We start from the raw sequence: 7,919 nt of genomic DNA on the forward strand, positions 1-7,919 counted from the left end.
CGGAGTGTCCTTTGAGTTTTTCTTGACTTTCTGCTTCCTTTATTTGCCTTTTCTCCTTTGGCCTACCTTAGTCTAAGGAACCATTTTTAACCATAGACTCCTATTTCAAAATTTCCATTCTTTTATATTTATGATGCTTAATATACATGACCAACTCTCTAATTTGGGAGTAGTTTGTCGCTAGTGGTCTTTCGTCATCTTGGGGTAGAAACCTCAAAAGATTCTGATAACATTTACCAACTGCCCATTCCCTCTAATTCAAGTCCATTGGTTACCTCTGATAGCCGAGTTTAATGGGGCTTCCGGTAAATATATTTTCGGAGACGATTTTTCTGACTAGTCTTCTGGACTTTTTTATAACAAGAGCGTTAAGGCCTCGACTGGTGATGTTCATACTGATAATGTTATTTATGCTTCTCGCTGGGTCCCTAGAAAATACCTCTCCTTTGGTTGCCTTTTATCCTCACTTGAGATTTTTGTCAGGGATGAGTGGATACTTTAGCATTTTATTGATTCACATAGGATTACCCAAGGTGTTGACCCTAACGAGGCCGAGATCAGACGTCAAATTAACTTATAGGTCTTCCGAACATGTATAGTTGGCATTGCTCGCTGCCTAAAGGTCGGGCAGGTCCCCCCTCTCAGGAGTTGGCTTATTCCATTCAAGAACCATAAATGGGTTCATTTGGCGAACCAGATGTCTTGAATCAGTGGTGTTAGAATGTCTTGAATTAGTGGTGTTGGTCTCTGTTACGGTAGCACGGGGTGGACCTGCATTGTTAGCACTCTAACACTCAAGTCAGTTCAAGATTCAAGATGAGTATAGTGAAAGTGAATAATAGAAAGTGTACCTTTTTTTCTTGTGTGTACTGACTTTATGATTTGGATCAAGTAGAATGGATTTGAGATGGATTGAGCCTTTGTCCGACTCAGAATTGTTGCTCTGAAAGGCTCGTTGGGCATTAAGTGAGGCGGGGAATCCTTTAGCAATTTTGAGAATGAAACTTCTTCTGCCTCGATAATGGGGACATCCCCTGGTTCTCACCTTCCTCCTCTTGATCATGATCACCTAGAATCAAAAGTCATACCTTTATCTGACGATTCTAACTCATAAGAGGTCTTTTAGGGCTCCCTGGAGGAAGAAGCTTCTTCATCCGACTCATTAGAAGCCATTTTATCAAATTTAAACAGATATTTGAACCATTATAAGGTCCCTATGACCCCTCACATCTTAACCGATGAAGAAATACAAGCCAGTCGACAAAAGAGAAAACGCACTAAAAGATTTATCTAGTTTAGCTTGAGGACCAATAACTATGAACCCAACGACACTGAAATGAATGCCTACTTGGATCTTCGAGGTCGTCCAGATTCAGTGTCTTGGATCAGGAGTGGTGAAAACTCTAAGGTTGGTCACTTGGCCCGAAGGGGCGTAACATTGGTGGCACATGCTGACGCAATGAAGTATGATTGGATAATCACAAAAGTTGTGGGTACTTCATTTGTTATGAGTATTGGGTCAGCTACAAATGTTGTAGGTATCATGGTCGGTGATCCTCTAGAATATTCGACTCTTCCATTGGGCCCAAAGAAGAATACATGTAGTTCCTTTGAGCACTGCGCGACCACACTCCTAAAATATTTAAATTTTTGTCATTCTCAGCTTCATATGAGGTACTGGGCCTACATGAGGGTATTCAAAGTGTGTTCCGAGAATAAATCTTGGAAACCATCCCTTGGATTATTCCTTAATATGTTCCACCTAAAGCACTCCTCTCAAGAAAACTTCCATGACCAAGGGCTCATTAGTTTCTATCTGGACAATCCTTGGTTCAAACCCTTCACCCAAGACTAGGGTGATTGTCTGGGGAGCTTTTTGTTGGTGAGGCTTCTTACGCCATAGGCCCATCTCACTTTGTGATACTCCTCTTCCGAGTATTCTCGCCTTTGTAGGAGTTCATTTCTGAATTACTCGTCTTTATATCACTTCAATTTGGACGTCCATTCCTACCGCACCATGCTGGATTCTTTTTTTCCTTACGAGGCAGTAATGAAGGAAGACCCGCATTATTGGTTTCAGGGGCTCAGATACAAGGAAGGGTTTGGCTCTATTGAGGTAAGGAAAAGACATATTGACACTTACGTCATTGTGAGTGTGGTCAGCTGGGGAGAACAGAAAGATATTTTCAGTAAGGACGAAGTCTTAGTGTTTTTTTACATGCACGATTGCATTTTGAAAATAAGATGGACAAGCTAAAGATCTTTTATGATCTTGCTAACACTCAAGGCATCAAGTTCACGGCTCCCCTCCTACGACCACGACTCCTGCTCCGACCCCGACTCCCATCTTAGTTGCCAAGACTTTTGCTTTTGTGTTTGAGGTCAACCAACTAGTCACCGTCACGTCTACTTTGAAGATGGTGAAGGTGCCCCTTCCTTTAATTTAAACAATGAGGGCCCGAGATGAAGATTAACACTCCCCTTGAGCAAAAGGTTCTCAAAAATAGAGTCTTCTTGCAAGGGACAGTACTTTAGGGGAAGTAACTCCCTTTCCGCGGATGCCAAATGTTTTCTCTTATAGGCTTACTTTCACTTTTGAGAAGGCCTCTACTAGTGTCTCGACGTATGACTTGTCCTTTGTTTAGAACCTCTCTAAGAAGGAGAATATGGGATTTGTCTTTGAGACCACCCACAGTGTGTACTTGACTGCTTCTTTATTATGTCTTGTTACTATCGGCAGGGCAGACGTACTGGCTGTTGGAAATCCCTCCAAGGAAATTGACACTTGGAAAGGGAAGTGCGAGGCTATTGAAAAAATTTCTTTGCTTTTCATAAGGATCTGAATGAGCTGTAGAAGAAGTTTGAGCTTTCTAATTCTATGCGACAGGAGGTGAAAAATCATGGCTCCCCTTCTACTCCTATTGCACGAATAACTAAGTTGGAGGTTGCTTTTAAGGAGGAGGAGAAACAATGTCAGGATGCCTCTGAGTCTGCCGTTAAGATGACTCCCCGTGAGGAGGAGGATCGGTAAACTCTTCATTAGGAGGCCGAGGCTCATGTCAAGGCTCTAAATACTCTTGAAGACGAGGTTGTCGGCCTGAAGGAAATGCTTCAGGATTCCCTCCAACAGGCTATGCAAGTCGTGTTTGGTGTTCGAGACTGGGTTGTGGAATAAGTGAAGAGGCCTCGCCCCACTGTCAAGATTCCCGTTGAAGAGTTAAACCACTTCCAGGCTGCTCCCAAAAGGGTTTAAGATAGTGGTCTCAGTACCTTGGCCTTATATGCTTGACCATGTTTTTTATTTTCTTTGTCCCTATAATGTTTATACAAGTATTTTTACCCTAGTGATTTTTTCATTATTTAGCTTTTAGTTATGCACTTTTCTCCATTTTATTGATGTATCTCTAATGCAACTTTGGTTGTTTGTAAGTTGTTGTCACACCAGGGTTCACTTGGTATACCGGCAAAAAAAGGTTTTTGAATCATGAGGCATTAACGATGTTCACCAGTGAGTTGTGAGTCTATGCATCTGTGTAAGACATTATTTCCCCAACACATAAATATAACTAAATCATAGATTTTTCACAATATTCACACGTAGGATGTTACACATCTTGAAACACACACCTGTTGATCATGTAACACTTAATTTAAATAAACATGCAACACTTGTCATCGCATGCTCACCTTAATTTAGGCTATCATTGCAGCGGAAATACTCAATTAAAACACACTAATTTAAATCTCATAATAAATCTCATATCATAATTTAAAAACATCAACTCATAAGTCTTCTCCAAATGCTTATCACACCAAAACATAAATTACGAGAACATACATTGTCTCTCAGTAATCTCAACATAAAAAAAAGAAATATCTCCTCAGTGTTACATATTAGAGCATAACCAAACATAAAACAAAGAAATTAAAAAAAATAGCTCTAGGAACAAGCTTTCACTTACAACAGCGACTCTACTCTTGAGTATCGGCATTATGTCCATGTAAAGGCAACATTCAAATATAAGAGATGAGAAATCAAATTCAATAATAACATGCATATACTACAAGGTAGGATATCAAACATAACATGTTCAACACAATCTCATCCATAATATATCATAATATATTCTCACACCCAAACTCATCAACCAATCACAACTCAACAATTATGCATATAACTCATTATGCAATGCAACTCGATTATGCAACTTTATGCATATACATGTGGTACCAACTCAAAATTCGATTCTCTCTAAAATCAGGTCCCAGTCTTTGTGAATCCATGAGCCCCCTCTCTGAACTTGGGACAAGCCACTAGTCCCCTCTTTGAACTAGAAGACATGCCTTTTGACACAACTCTTATGATGCATCATCATATCATCAAACAATGCATTAAGACCCCTCTCTGATCCTAACATAAATGCAATGACAACTAAAGTAATACCCTATCTAGATAACGTCTCAATCACAATTGTAAAATGCATAACATCATATTATTCAGTGCAACTCATGTATTAAATCAATCTACCCAATTAGATTATTATTCATACATGCAACAACATAATAGTCATAAAAATGACATCAAACATACTAACATCGTCACACTCTCAATTCACACGACAACAAGATTATAAAAACATCATCATCAAGATGGCATACATATATTTGAACATGAAACATCATAACAACTACATCAAACATCACCATCATAATAACTATATCAACATCATCAACTCAGCAAATGCATATTCATAAGCATTCAATCACGTTAATTTGTTATAACATCAATACATCATCAAATTAACACAATGATTCATTAATCGATCATACAAATCAATACAACATCATTACAGTAGTCACATGATTATTATTCAAGTATTTCACCAAGCACTACTATGATTTAGCTCTGAGCGTTAGCTTTATAACGCTTCAAGTGGCTCGTAATTTGGACTTTCGAATCAAAAGTTACGGCAAAAATCGTCGGTAGATAAAATAAGTTTCAAGTTCAGCATTTATTTCAAATATTCAAAGTATCAAACATTTATCATAATCAGCCTCTAAAAATATCACCAATGGATATTAATTCACGTTAGCTTTCTAACATTTTAAACCGTGTCTCATTCCGAGTTATGAAACTTAAGTTATAGTATTTTTGGTTAGGCATGACAGAAGTCATGAGGGTTGACGGACATCACCAAAAACTGAGTTTTTTTCCCATGACCAATTCGTCGCTAAGTCCCATAATCTGCTTGTAAATATCCAAAATTTCATTTCCTACGTTTTCAACCATAGAAGCCCTTCCAGGCCTTCGATTTCGATTGCAAGGAAGAAGATCTCATAATTTGACATACAACAATTATTCAATGATTAAAACCATAAATTCACAATTTATCACAAATTAACTGTAACACCTCATACATACATGTCTAGAATAATATGCATATGGTATTACAATATGGTACATGAATGTCATACATAAGTGTTGTACCCTAAATTTTTTCCCTCCCACTCTTCTCATTATATCATTCAACCACTTCGTCTAACGACCATTATACACGTCTCATGCTGCATACACATGCATAAATCATTCATGATGGGCTTAAGATTGTCGACTTGTAAAGTTAAGGTTGAGTTGATTGACCCTATGGGGGATGGACTTTCCAATTTGGCCTTTGAAGTCATGATTTCAACCGGGGCCCATTGTAGTGTTTGTTTTGTTCCAAATTCATGTGGATAATTCTGACTCCATTTGATTCATGGTTTGATTAAATTCGGAGCGATCCTAGAAGCAATTTCAGTTCAATTTCATCGGGGTTTTTTAAAGCAGTTGAATAATGGACTCGATTTTAAATTTTGAAATTGCTCTTCTTGATCCTAATTCCCATTTAGTGTTGAAGTTTTAATTAATTCCATTCATTTCTAAATTAATTGGACCATTGAAAATGAGTTTAAATGTGAAAATCTATTTGATTAATTTTAATTTCCATTTCAATTTTGGGAGTTTATTTTAATCATTTTTTCGGTTAGACTTCGAAGTCGATGCTAATTCCAATTAATTTTGAAGGTGGATTAATGTTAAAATTAAATCATTTTAATTGGTATTTTTATGAGTATTGTAGTCTTGTAGTCTTTTTTTTAGACTCCAAATTTCATCAAGGCCCATTAACCCATTGGCCCATTGACTTAGCCATTCCAAAAAAAAAGGAGAAAGAAAAAAGGGAATTGAAACGAGACAAATTCAACGCCATGAAGCAAGGTGAAATTGGAATGACAGTACAAGAAATATTAATACCAGTACAGTCCAAAATATCAATATCAGTATAGTCCATTTTCACCACAGTAGAAACAGGAAACAGATGCGCGATATACGTCATACGTCCATCTCAATGACAAAAACCGAAAATACCATATGAGATATACGCCATACGCGCTACGCACGTCTAAACGACAAAATCAAAACGCCGTACGCGAAGCCAAACATACATCCAAATGGCGATACGCACAACTTCGACCTGCAAAAAAAAAAAAAAGAAAAAAAGCAACAGAATTTACGCAAGAACTTTCTGGAACTGTGAATAACTGTCGAATCAGTGAGTTAACGGAATTAACTCACTGAGTCCCATCTAACCAACTAATAGAAGAAGTAAAGAAAGGAACTTGGGGTGAGCTATAAATACCAACCTGCCTTGCAGAAGAAGGATCTTTTGCCATTTTTCAATCACCTCCAATCGAGCTCCCCATTTTCTTCGCACTGCAACAACCTTCAACCTTCACCAGATTTCTTCATAGCAGAAGAAGAACACGTCCTTGTTCAAACTCTTCACCAACTTTTACGTGTAACCAAGGAAACAAAAACCTGCAGCAAGACAATATAATCAAGAAATTCTGAGGTCAAACGATTCCGCAAAGACATTTCGGATGAAGATTGGAGCAAGGAGAGGAAAGAAGATCCGAACCTGGAATTCTCGCGTTGAAGCTTCGTACCGGTAAACGCTTTCTTTCTCCATTTAGATTCCTCCTTTCTTTAATTTGACGTGTGCACGAAGGTTGCAACGATTTACATTTTGAATCATCTTGAATTTGGATCGTCGAACCACTCGTCTTCTTCATGGATCTATCGCCCTCCGCAGTTCAACACTCTTCATCTTTCACGATAACTCGCACCCTTCATCCTCACGCCAAGACGATCATAAGTGGACGACAAAGCGCATAGCGGGAGTGAGCATTACGAAGGCGCGAAGACGAACGTCACGTGGAGCCGCCGCGTCATTATCGTACGGTTGAGAATCGAAGGAAGGATATGAAATTCTAAGTTGAATCATTTGGATTTTCCGTTCTTGATGGAGTTTCTGATGATAACACCATTGCTTTCGGAGAAGAGTTCTCAAAGAGAGTATCGTTAGCTAGGTTTGGGTCTTAGTGGTAAAGGATTAGGCTTTCGTCCCAAGCGAATATCATCGCCAAACACGGTCCAGCATGCTACAGTAACAAGGATTTTGGATTGGACTCAGCAGGATGTGTAGGTGGGCCGCTGCTTTGAGGCCCATCCGGACCCTGGATGTATTTTTGTTTTTTTCTTGGCTCTTAGTTGGAGTCGGTGGGCTCAGAATCTTATTGGACTTCTGGCTCAATCAAAAAGCCAAAAATTTAAACCTTGATTTTTTTGTTGACTTTTGTGGACATAATTGAAACTTACTTAGATTAATTAGGGATTAGTTCTAGGTTAGGAATTTAGTTCCATAGTTTAACTAGGATTTAGAAATATAATTAGGATTTAGAATAGTTGTTAATTGGATTAGAAATTAGAATTTAATTAGAATTTTTGATTTACTAGATTTTGGGAAAATATTAAAATTGATATTGTTTTGGAATTTAAGATTAACCAAAGTTGTTTAGGATTTAGAAATAATTCTTCATTG

The sequence above is a fragment of the Lathyrus oleraceus genome, chromosome 3 (assembly GCF_024323335.1).
Source record: "Lathyrus oleraceus cultivar Zhongwan6 chromosome 3, CAAS_Psat_ZW6_1.0, whole genome shotgun sequence".
Classification (NCBI taxonomy): Eukaryota; Viridiplantae; Streptophyta; class Magnoliopsida; order Fabales; family Fabaceae; genus Lathyrus; species Lathyrus oleraceus.